Source organism: Papaver somniferum, chromosome 5, assembly GCF_003573695.1.
Source record: "Papaver somniferum cultivar HN1 chromosome 5, ASM357369v1, whole genome shotgun sequence".
In the NCBI taxonomy this organism is placed as follows: Eukaryota; Viridiplantae; Streptophyta; class Magnoliopsida; order Ranunculales; family Papaveraceae; genus Papaver; species Papaver somniferum.
This window is the reverse complement of record NC_039362.1, coordinates 166,751,697-166,764,944: the sequence shown is the minus strand read 5'-3', so window position 1 is coordinate 166,764,944 and position 13,248 is coordinate 166,751,697. Positions and strand designations below refer to the sequence as shown.

Below are 13,248 nucleotides of genomic sequence, written 5' to 3'. Positions count from 1 at the left end.
GAACCCTTGGATCTTCATTTGGAACTTCTTGATCTCGGACTCCCTCCCCCTGTGCTTTTTAGAATGTGTAGTGGGATCAGATTAAGGGACGCTGGAGCGTATCGATGAAAGCCCTTTTAAAAGTGTCCTTTACTTTAGTAGTGAGATAGAGGGGGCGGGTATGATCGCTACGGAGGGCTTTGTCTTCTTCCGTAAAGGTAATTACATCCTTTGGTAATGGATACCTTTTGTTTAAATATGCGTTTACATCCTCTCTTGCTGCAATCCTTGTTAGAAATATCGAAGCGAAATGTCTTTGATCGGCGTCAAAACCTAGCGAGTCGAAGAATTTGGTGAACAGGGGTTTCCGTGCTACCATCTCTGCGATTTGCTCAGTCGTGCTAGCAGGAGATACGGCGTATATTTCTTCGTCTTCTGTCGTCAATGCAGCACAAAATTCTTCTTCCATGGGGTCATGCGTAAAATTCACAACCGCCTGATCAGGTAATGGATCATTCTGTATACGATTGTCTCCCTCGACATCTACTTCTCCGTTCCGCTGTTTGTTATAGATAGCCCATTCAAATGTTCGACATTCCCTCGTAGGATGGTCTACTCTTCTATGGTAGAGACAGTATTGAGGGTTCCGCTTATCGACTTCAGTTGGTATCTTACAGGGTTCTGGCAACGTAATGTCGCCGTTTTTAACCCATTCCTTTAGCAGTCCAACTGCCTGCTCATATGAGCAAGGGAAGTCTGGCGTCTCTTGCGCTGCTCTTCTTTTCCCTCGTCGGTTATCACCTCCCTGGGGGCCACGCTTTCTTGGTGCGCCAGAGCTTTCTTCCTTAGCGTAAGCTACAGAGTGAGACCAGGTCTTGGCTGCAGCGTCGATTTCTTCATTTGTCGCGTCCGTTCTAGCGAACGCTTCCTCCAGCAAACATCGTTATCTGAGCGTTCTCAAATATCCTGCATGTCTTTGAGTCTAACACAGATATGCAAATACCGACTAGATCTTCTTCCGGAACCTCGGTTCGGCATCTCAGTGTTTTGCTTCTAAAACGCTTGGAAAAAGGCTTGAGTTTCTCGCCACTCCGCCGTCTGATATTCCCAAGGTCTGATATCGAGATCTTTACTGGTTTAGAATAGAACTTCTGCATGAATGCTTGGCGCATCTCTCCCCAAGAGCGTATGCTGTTAGGTCGCAACGAGATATACCAGGTGAACGCATCTCCAGTCAGAGTTTTCCCAAATTCTCTCAACATATGTTTTCATCTTGAGCGTATTCGTTTAGAGACATGGTTAAATGGTGCATATGCTCTGTAGCGTTTCCGGTTCCTTCAAATAACTTGAACTTTGGCGTCTTATACTTCGCTAGCATGGGCCTGGCGAGAATCTCAGAAGGGATCGGAGACGCGATGGTGTAAGCGCTTGCTTAGGTTTCCAGCCCATACTTCTCATCGAGCAATTTGGTGAACTGCTCATCAGACAAAGCTAGGAGCGTGCAACAGCCGGACGGTTGCGGATTAGGGGTCACCCGCAACAAAACCGTCAAAGTTGCGGATTTGGAAAATCTAACCGTGTACGGCCCAATCACCAGCAGATTTCTCATCAGCGGATGATACGGGCCGGATGCAGACTAACCGCGGATTTAGTCAAGAAAAAAAAAGTAAAACAAATAAAAATACTAAGTTCAGAAACTAGAAATTTTAACACAAAAGATAGTAGTACTGTTAACACAAAACAGTATTGTGTTCTTTTTTACGGAAACAAAAAAGTACTAATTCTTGCAACAACGGAAGGTAAACTATCAAATGCAACAACAAGTCTGGTGCCATGAACTTCTGCTGCCAAAAAAGAGTCCTTGGATTTGAGTACTAGTTCATCCAAACCATAATTGATATGTCAGGAATTTCCTTCAAGATTCCTTCCGCATCTATAAAAGAGAAACAAAATGAAAGGTGATGATTTTTGACAAGACGGGAAACCAAAGAAGAGTTCAACAAAAAACCGATATCAAGTTCATATAAAAAAAAGACTTAAGTACATCAGTAGATACCCACTGTTTCGCACCACACCACCAGAATATTACAAAAACTCGCCACATTTTCTTTGTATATTAGCATATACACTAGAGTTTGAACTTACAGAAACCACTACTGTGGAGCCATTTTTATTTTTAAAAGAAGATTGAAATAGGCCTCTCTATTAATATTTGATAAGGGAGATGCATAAAGTCAAAATTTGTGAACCTGACACTTAGACCAGCAGAAGCTAAGTACCAGTGGAGTGGAAATTTATTACTTGCATCATCTAAACTCAATGACAGTAATGTGCATATTTAATGAATCTGCTTATACTTGACAGTAGAATCACAAGCATCATATATCCTCCAACTAACCACTTTAGGATGATACTAGGTAACGGACTCCTACCTAGTTTAGGATGGATGTGAATGTGTTCTGCACCCAAATGAAAAGATAGAATACAGATTTTATATGACATAAAAGGAGCACACACCACCGAGGTATACTTGCATTTCAGCACCAAGGTATTTGCACATTTTACCTCTCCTCCATTTAATTACAAGTAAACTATGAAGTAGCAATGTACGACTTTCAACTACATTTGGCTAGATCTTCATCTTACAAATGCAAGAACTTATCAAACAAAACAGCAGTACCCAACTTCTCTTAAAAATTGGAAAAGGTCAAAATAATTTTCATTGAGACATTAGAGGGACACTTAACCTCAGATAATAATATAGGTAGGTTTCTAGACAGAATATTAAACAACCAATTAGAGGGACACTTAACCTCCCCAAGTTTCAATAACAAGATTTTCCCTTCCATAACCAACAGTGAACTTAACTGTACAACAATAACTTTCCATCTAATGATGACACATTTGATACATCCACCATGTGCTCATACCAAATGAACTTGTACCAGAAACATAATTCTAATAACTGAGAAAGTAAACAAGAAACGTTCATTTTTCAAATCTTAAATCTCCTGAACAATCAAAACATATTCATCCATTGCAAAACACCCATTACACAATAGCTACCATCAGAATTCAATTCACAACTGGGACAAGAAAAATTCAAAAAAAAAATGAAGTATGGAAGAAATCTAGAGATTTTACCTGGATAAAGAATCTAACTCAAGGAAATAGAACTGATGACCGGTCGGTGATCTATTTTTTGGCCGAGGATCTCTAGCAACAAGAACAACCAATGAAATCTTCAGGTGCACAGAATCATGTGATGTCAAACAATAATCAAACGAATTCATGACTTAAATCACAGAGTAATCTAACCAATTCATTTAAGAAAAGAATAAAAAAATGTAGGAAGAAAAACCTAATTGATTTCAGCATACCTTACCGATTTCTTGATATTTCTGGTTTGAATAACGGTGAAATTGACAGAAGGAGAAGATAAATCAACTCTTGCAGGAGAAATCTTGCAAAAATCCTACTTCAAGTATCGTTTCCAGTAGGAATCATGGAAGAGAGACAGGAGGGTTTCGATTTAGGTTTTTGAGTTTCTGTCAGGATAAAGAAGCTTATATATAAAACTCAAACTTCCAATATTATCCTTAGTGATTTTATTAAATCCCCTTACTATCCTACGGTGCGAGTGAATCCGCGGATTTACCGAACCAACCGCAACCAAACCGCTAAACCTTGCGGATTTGAAAACTCAACCGTGTCTGGCCTATAGACTCTTGCGGATTGGTTTTCACTCGCAATTTTGCGGACGATTGCGGGTGAAATCCGCGGTTACGGTTTTTCTGCACACCCCTGGACAAAGCCACCCGAGCTTGCTCTTCAGACATGTGTTGGCCTACATACGGGTTGGCTTGTGAGTGCCCCAGCGGGGTTTCGAATACTCGATCAGGATTAGAGCCGCCTCCTTGCTCTCGCTGAGGCGACCCCAAGCCATCGTCTCGGTTTTCCTCGGGGATGGGGTTGATCGCTACGAGTCTCGTCAACAGAGAGCGTCGCTGACGATCATTCTCACTTATATCCGCTAGCATTTGCTCGACCTCATTTAACGGTCCGTAGACGCGTGGGATAACGAGGCGCTCAGGTCTTCCATGCGGAACTGTGTAATAATCCTGTGACCAAATCTTCCACTGTGGTCGCCAAAATGTACATTGTACGGGAATACAGGGTACATATAAAGTAGAATACATATTTCCACAAATGATAACCATTAGACAGACCCCTATTTATAGACATTTCTTTAAATGGGGGTGTTAATTATGTATCCTTTCCTATCTTTTCTTATCTTGCATCTATTCTTGTTGTTGTACATGTGTACTTTAGGTTCTTCTAGATATCCTTTCCTTATGCAGCACATGTCTATGCCAGGAGTGGGTGGGACACTCCATAGCACTCCTCTGGAGGGTATGGGGAGGCCACATGTCTTCCCTCGGGCATTTTCGGGTATCTACACCTTGTGATCTGATGTTCTGTTAACATGATGGGTTTCTTCTTGTGTTGCGTGTTTATGCATACGCATATACCACATATCATGTCAAATGGCACCATGTGTCGTGCAATGTTTGTGTACGATCATAAATATAGGAGTTTCCTTTGTTAAAAAAAAAAAACAGATCATAAATATAGGAGTATATGATATCGTGTCAAATTATGTGGTTTTCCGTGTTTTACTACGTACAAAGGCAACCTGTTGCATCAGTCCATAAAGGTGCTTGCAGGGAGAGCCGATCCTGTGTCTAAAAGGACTCCGTGCGAAAAAAGTTGTAGGGTCTTTTATAAGGTCAAATATATATTTTTTTTGATAATTTTACAAAGACAGTAACCAAAAAAATTCAATAATTTATAAAATTATAGACAACGAAGCACTATATAAAATGTTAAGTTAAACAGGAGTAGTAACCTTTTTTTTTTTTTGTTAATGTCCACCTACAAGAAAAAGAATACATGAGGGAAACTCAAAAAAATGGCCATGGGTAGGGCAGAACATGGTTTCGGTTTTCCGTTGGAACCGGACCAAACCAGACCAATTAAAAAGAAACCAAACCGAACCATTTCCTAATGGATTGGTTACGGTGTAGAAAGTGGAAAACCGATAGTGTTGGTTTTGGTTTGGTTTGACCTCTAAAACCGAACCAAAAACCATTGGAAAACTGATTAATTTTTAAACTTAATTTCTACCGTTGATTTACAAGTATTAGATTCTACCCATTGATTTTGAGGATAAATAGAAACCCTAAATATAATATTTCATTATGATACTCTCCCTCTTTCTCTTTCTCCTTCTCTCAGTCGCCTCCCTTCTCCACCCCCAACTACAGCCGCTGCTACTCGACTTTTTTCTTCCCGTCTTCCTTCTTTTTTATTTGTCAATAACTAAATTAAGATATATTATATATCTTCTTTTGTTCTCTAGAATTGGAGTAAGCTTTAACTATTCTTGATATTTTTTTTATTTTTTTGTCTGTAAATTTGTGTAAACCAGTACTATCGGTAACTATGATTTTTATATCTGTAAATTTGTATTTTTTCTTGGTTTTACATAATTATTGGTTAACCAAAAATCACTGGGACAAACCGAAACCAACTGGAACCATTTGAAAACCGAACCAATGGTTAATGGATTGGTTTGGTTTAGATTTTTAGAAACCAATAGTATTGGTTTCGGTTTTAGTTTGGCTAGAAACCGAACCAAAACCGATCATGAACGGCCCTAGCCATGGGCAGGCCATACACGTAATAATATGATAAATATTCAAGCCTAAGTACAATTTTGGGGCTAGCGAATAACAAAAAGAATAGTCCGATGGCCTGGTGGATCGGCGTACTTGCCTTTCTCACACAAGGTCATGCGTTCGAGTCCTTTTAAAAGCATTTTTTTTTAAAAACAAATCTTTAGATTGGATTGGATTTGGAGAGGAAAGTACAAAGGAGAAAAGGGCCTTCCAAAGAGTTGGGCCCTGTGCGGTCGCACGACCTGCACACCCTGAGGCCCGGCTCCGCTTGCAGGACAGGCTTTGCATCACAACAATCGATTAATTCCCTAGCCCGAGAGTAATGTTAGAACAAAGAACTGAAACAGCAGACGCTCTGGCCAAGCATGCATTCTGCTAGGCGAAAGTCCTTAGAGTATTTCGTTATGATTAGTTTCGACTTGAAAACTTCGACCACATGTAAAATGGTGAGATTGGAAATTTAGTGTGCTGTACTTCTGTTGTGTGGGATAAAATGTAAATGTTGAGATTGGAAATTTTGTTATTACTCGAGGGTCAAACAAGTATAGAAAAATTAAAATCGCCAATTGGGTTTGATCCCCACTGGATAAAGGATCTTGCCTCCTTGGCTGAGTGTTCAAATGGAAAAATCTTATTTCTCTACGAGCTACACTATTCCATTAATCAATTCTACCGTCACATGAAACACGACACTAGTTAATTTTGTATTACTAGCGTGTGGATTACCGTTAATTAATGTTGTTTTTTCTTTCGATGTTAGTTTAATAACATTGCCATTGCACATAGACTTATTAGACTTGTTAGGTAACAGGCATTTGTCTTTCTCTTGATACTATGCACGAGTCGGATGACATAACGATCCTATATACCAATCTGTATTTGTTACTGGAATTTCGTGAGTCTTCTTAGAAAATGCATGTGTGTAAGCAAAGCTGACTATTCCTTAAGATTATAGATGAGTCGTCTTTGGGGAAGGTAACTAGCTAGGACTGTGGGCATGAACAGTTTACTGGTAATTTTCGCGTGTACCACAATAAATACCATAAATGCAGCTTGCTATGCATGCCAAACAAGTTAAGAAAGAAAGAGTGCGGGTTCCCTGTCCTTTTCTATCTTATTCCCTGATAACTTACTTTGTCAGAATCAATTGATGAGAGACATCATAGGATATTTACATATCTTTAGATACCCCTTATACCCCACCTAGTTGGTTCAGTGATTTTGCACGCGAATTTTCTTCTGTGCCCTAAAACAAGGTTCAAAATTAATTGGATTAACGATGGGAAATTTGGAGGCATATTTTACTTTTCGTTCTTTTTGGTTGAAAATTAAGGGATGTTTAAGATTTTGTTAGAGTAAAATGGAAATTAGATCTTTAAGATTTTGGAAGCATTTTGCGATTCCGGTCAATGCCGTAGGATTAAAAGTATACTGATTCAAGTAAAGTATTTTTAGGAGGATTTTTCTGTAAAAAGAAATCGAAGAACAAAACTCAATCTTTTTTCCCAGCTAACCCTAAATATCTTTGAGCAGCATGAAAATCAAATAGTTGAACCGTATAGACAGTCCCAAAATCGTGTAGAATTGCATCCAATTTTCCATCTTAGTAAGGTATATTTTCTTCTCGACTTTCTCTTCAACCATAAGCTTGATTTTTTATTCAAACACTAAATTGATTTTAATTTCTGTTGGCAGGAAACTTATCTGATTCGGATTATGGGTTTTATACAGAATATTTAATCTAGGAATATATTCTAGGTGTTTTTCACATTTTGGGTAAAATACTTCAATTTTTCTTTTGATCCTGTGGGTTTTACACTTGAGCATTTTGTTGCGGTTGGTTTATTCCTTAATGGCCTAGATGTTTGTTCAATTTGATTCTGATTCAACTGTTTCCTAAGTTGTTCAATTTTCAGAGTAATAATTAGTGCATTGTTTGCTACCCGAAAATGAAAATAAGCCTATAGTTGATGTTCCTTTCATGAATTGAGTGATCTACACTGTTCTATTGAATACCAGGCATGTTCATCAACTCAAATGTTAGGGCATAATATTACGTTTTGTAATCAAATCATCATTATGCTTGATTTTTGTTATAGAATGTTCGATGCTACAGAGCCTAAATTTGAGTCACTCGTATTATCTTAATTATGTTCATGTTCAATGATATATGCAGTTTCTGACATGACTACGCACGAGAATCCGAGTGGAGAGTCAGACTATGATGGGTATATTCTGACTATGATACTAAAGCCTTGGAGATTCAAGCCTTACAGAATTTGAAGGAAAGTCAAAGGGTGAAGGCGATGAAAGTGATGGTGGTAGCACCAGTTCTGATGAATCCTCCAAAAGTTTTGAACATCTTGGTAATGTTAGAATTGTTATACTAGCTTGTTTGTACTTGTTTTGCTTTTGGCTTAAATACGATGAGTTTACTCTTACATCGTGTTTTTACAATAAGTTACATAGATTGTTGTGGGTTTTTAAACTTATAGAGAATGATGAACATGAACATGAAGGCATTGAGACCACCAAGGATCTCCTTCATCTACACATCACTCCGCTCCTGCAACTACACAAGGATCTCCTGCATCTAGCCAGCATTCAAATGAATTTATACCACCATATTCTCTTCCTACAAACAAATCTCCTACTCGAGAAAAGTATGTTACGCCTGAGTCCCCTGTTAGATATAATTCTCCAACTGAAAGGAAGGATTCAGATATAACTAAACAAATGTATCTTCCATTTAAGCATCAATCCTCTAACTCTCAACATGCATTTCAGTCAATGGCATCTAAAGACAAAACTGAACTTCCAATGGAATGTTATTTTTTGCAGATATGTTTAAATATATAGTGTCTTGAATGTTCAATATGTTGATGTTAATAAGCGTATATGTTAGCAGACTAGCCCATAATACATGGGAACTGTTCTTTTATCAGTGCCAAGTGCCGATTGAAGAAGCCATATTGCCGAATAATTTCTTACCCTTGCCATCTCGCAAGCTTAAAATAGTACTTGATGTTGTTGATAGTTTTGTATCTTCTTCGAAAACACTAGTGACCTCTTGCTCTACTGTAAGTTGCTTTATATCATAATTTAGTTTATCGAGCCTGTTATAACAAGTACGCGACAATAAAAATGAATGCTGAAAACTCATCAACAAAGTTGGTTTAAAAAGATAAATTTTCTGTTTTACTTACAATCTTATCATAATCTTGACTTTTTAGAGTAATCAGATTTCATCAGATATCCCTCTTTTGCTCAAATGTACATGTTCTTGCTAGTATATCTTTATCTTTAGCTCAGAACATGCTTGACTCACCTGAATGCTATGTCATATAATGTTATGTGATGTGTGATAAATGAATCCAATTATTAAGTTCTCTGAATCTTTAGTAAGCGTAGATTTGTATCGGTAGCACGGGTGGTTTCCTTATACATCCACTTTTTTTTTTGCTACAGATCGCGCAGCCACTTTCAGATCCTGATGAACATGGTGCTGGCCCCAAGACTAAGAAGAACAAGAAGTATAGACTTTTTCTAATATGAAGTACCGGGAATGGAAGCTTCAAAGATCCAGCTAGAGACTTAAGACCTCAGCCTAGTTATCAAGAGATGTGGCCACGACCCGTTAACTTTGATTGATTAAACTTTTTAATCTCCAATTGAAATTTTATTATCATAAGACGTTTATCATATAGATTAATAAAAATTATTTTGGATCAGTTTTATTTGTAGTGATTAATTTTTGTGAAGGTTATTAAAGAGTTTTGCTACACGGGCTTCCCGTGGTTGAACATAAAACTAAGCCACCACTTATATTTGAAAGCATGGCCAAAGAATAAATAGAGCTGCCAAAATTATAAATTTTGAGTGGCTGAAAACCATTACTGGTGGCTAAAATATAAACACTGGCCACATTAAAATCGTTTTGTATGACTTTAAAAGGTTTAGACCCATGGTTTGTCTGATTCTCGTGTCCAAAAGGTAAACAGTGGCTACATTGAAAAACTTTTGACGTGTCTTCATTAAGTTTGTGGCCATGGTGCCACAGATTTATAGTAACTATATAACTTACGAATTGTCCATGCAAAAATGTATTTTTATGTGTCTGAAAATAAGGATGTCCATGGTACTACAGATTCAACGTGACTATAAATCATGAAGTAGCCATGGTAAACTATCTTCGGTGTGTCTGAATGATAAGGATATCCGAAGTGACAGAACCACATAAATGTTAAGAATTAATGAAAATTTATACCAAAATCCTTTTGCATTTATAATAAAAATCAATGAAATATCTCAATATAATGAAGAATATGTAAATGATATAAATGAATAAGATTTTTTACAAAAGAAAATCATACAAGAAAGGAAATCAGACATATCTATATAATCTCATGATCAATCTCCTTCATCAACCATATCACACTTGTGTATTAGTCAATTAATGATGTCAAAATTTACCGAATTAACATGTTGGATTCTCATATTAACAATATTCGTTAAGGAATGATTAGTGGAAGGAAGAACGAGAGAGCACTAAAGAAAACCATAATCAAAGCCATTAAGGTGAAGTAATATTTTTATATGAAAGCATATGTTTAGTATCACGATTCTTGATTTATTCCTTCATACGTACTTATCTCATTGATTTGTATCTTGTAGGTTGAAAAAGCAGAGATCATCGATTGTTATGATATTTACAGCCAACCTAGTCTAACCATCCTTTGCTTCGTAACCGTACAATTCAGGTTTATTTTATATTTCTTAAATAATTTTTCTGATTATATATAAACGCTTAAGAAATTAATTATTTTTTATTGTTATGAAACAGATGAGACCAAGTTTGTACCCGAAAGGAACGAAATTAGATAATTTGAGAACACTTCGGCTTACACAAACTTGGCATATGTATGGATTATGCCCAGAAGGAACTATCCCTATTCGTAGAAAAGGAAAAAGTTACAATCCCACAGTTTTGCGCAAACATCATAATAAAAAATTATCACCTAATAAGACTCTTGTTACATCACAATCAAAAAACACTATAGATGACCACATGGTCCACGAGGTATATAAAATCACATATAATTGTTATTATTATTATTATTATGAAAAAGCACCTCACAGGGCCTATATTGAACAACAGAAAGAGTCATTACACAGGGTTGGCAGGGAGTCTTGCAACAATTTGCGATCCCAAAATAACTTTGTATTAATGATTCGAGACGAGTATTACATTGGAATGACTAGGAGTCTAGTGATTAAAATACGCTTTTTTGTAGTACGCTATAATTGGAGTGCAAGGGTTTTGGAGGACAAGCAAAAATAAATCTTTGGAAACCATTTACTGAAACAAATGAAATGAGTATATCTCAAATTTGGGTTTCAGCTGGTGAACACGAACATCTGAATACTGTTGAAGTTGGATGGCAAGTAAGTTTTCGTCCAAAATTATATGTAAATGAATTTATAAATTTTTCTGTAGGTGTATCCACGCATATATGGTGATGACCATACCAGATTTTTCATATATTGGACGATAAACATTATTATTCCTTTTGTTATATGAAATGACATGGTAACGAGGAGTCTTGGAAAGATATCTATTATTGTTTAGCATTATTTTCTTAAAAAAGTCAAACCATTTAAATTGTTTTTCCGGCTATACAAACGGATACTTGAGCCAGGGTTGCTACAACCTCCTTTGCGATGGTTTTGTGCAAACAACATCAAATATCTCCCTTGGTTGTACTTTCACATAGGTGTTCACTTTCAATGACGACCAAAAAGATGCTACCTTCATTATTCAAAAGGTATGAAAGTAAAAGTGATCAAATTTTCTTACCTATTATCAACTTAGATCCAAAAATCAACATTGATTAACTTGGTAGGATCAAAGTAGTGGACATTGGTGGGTAAAATTACAAGGTATTCCAGTCGATTATTACCCAAGTGCTCTCTTTACGGAATTATCAAAGAAAGAAACATCAGTAGAATGGGGTGGAGAAATCATTAATGAGAAAAGTAAAGGACAACATACTTCGACAAAAATGGGTAGAGGTGATTTCCCTTCTGAGGTGGTTTAAAAACCTCGAGTTATTTTAATTGGGTTCAAGTATTTGATGAAAATAACATGATCAAGGACCCTGAAAATGTTGTTAAAGAAGTTACGAATCAAAACTGCTATGATTTGGAAATTGACAGTGACCATCATGGTACAAATGGTTATGGTTTTTATGATGGAGGTCCAGGTTATAATGATAAATGCCAATAATTAATTATATCCTCCCTCATTTCCACGAAAAGTGAGGATGATCCTTTTGCAAAGCGTATCATAATGATTCTAAATCTATTCAGTAAGAGGAATTCGGAAGAATAAATTAATGAAAATTTGATGTATCTCAATTATTGAGTAAAATATATTTAATTATCTATAAATAATATAAAATTTGTGCTGTTTTGCAACCATGACACCTACAAAATATATTTCATCCATGAGATTTTTACACGTTTATAAGGTTATTGTTGTTTTATAATCATCACACCTACATAACATAGTATTTGAACATTAGTTGATGAATTTCGAAAGAACTATAGAAAATTGCATCTCCTACCTGCATTTTTTTCATACAACTAAAATATTTCATTCAACAACTATGATACATTTCATTCAACAATTAAAACATGGGATATTTAGATTTTGGGTCCTAACTTTATGACCTGTGTTACGTTTGGGTCATATAAAGTTTCAAATTAGAGTTTGGGTTCCAGGAACGTTGTTGACCGTCTTGACAATTATCAAAATTTTATTTTGTTTTAATTAAATTTTTATTTAGATAACTAACAACTGTTGAAAAATAGGGTACCAGAAGATGAAAACAAAGAACAAAAAAAGAATGTTGTATCACTAAGCTTCAAAGCCTTTCGATTCTTTTCAGGAAATATTTCGACCATTCGCAAGTAATGGGCGAGTACAATTAGTCAGTGGGATAATGCTTTCAAGATAGGATGAAGCCTTAACAACGTTGTTTGATTCAAGAGTTGTACTCCCTTGATCTAACCAAGAATACACATTATAATATTCTAATGATGCTTAAAGTGAAAAGAAAACAGAGATTTTGTATGTGTATTGAGGGGAAGAATCCGTCGCAATTTATAGAGGATTTCATGCCTCTTGTAGATGTCTTTTCTTCTCCAACAGACACTTTCAAAGATCATCATCCATTAATGGGAAGAGACGTTACTTTAGAAGATTATGGAAACCGAATTAGGTTTTAAATTTTAAAACCCGCGACCTGACCTATCAGTCAAACACATCCGATAAGGCTGTCTCCACCCAGGACTCCCCTTTCGTAGCCGCAAACAATATTGTAAAATCCAACAACAACGTCAGTATCATTGGCATGCGTCATTAAAAATAAAAACAATTAGCATACGTCACTTAAAAACATAAATTAGAGATTTAGTAAAGAACATGCATAACGATATGTAAGAGTTCAGAATCAAAAACACCTTA

At 36.4% G+C, this 13,248-nt stretch overlaps 1 long non-coding RNA gene across 1 annotated transcript; it reads right to left on the bottom strand.

Annotated features, from left to right (window-relative positions):
- Positions 1–1,661: 1,661 nt before the first annotated feature.
- On the bottom strand, positions 1,662–3,518 carry LOC113278079. Its single transcript, XR_003325285.1, has 3 exons — positions 3,360–3,518; positions 3,124–3,195; positions 1,662–1,912 (listed from the first exon to the last, which is right to left on the bottom strand). It is a non-coding gene; the product is annotated as an uncharacterized LOC113278079 (long non-coding RNA).
- Positions 3,519–13,248: the final 9,730 nt, after the last annotated feature.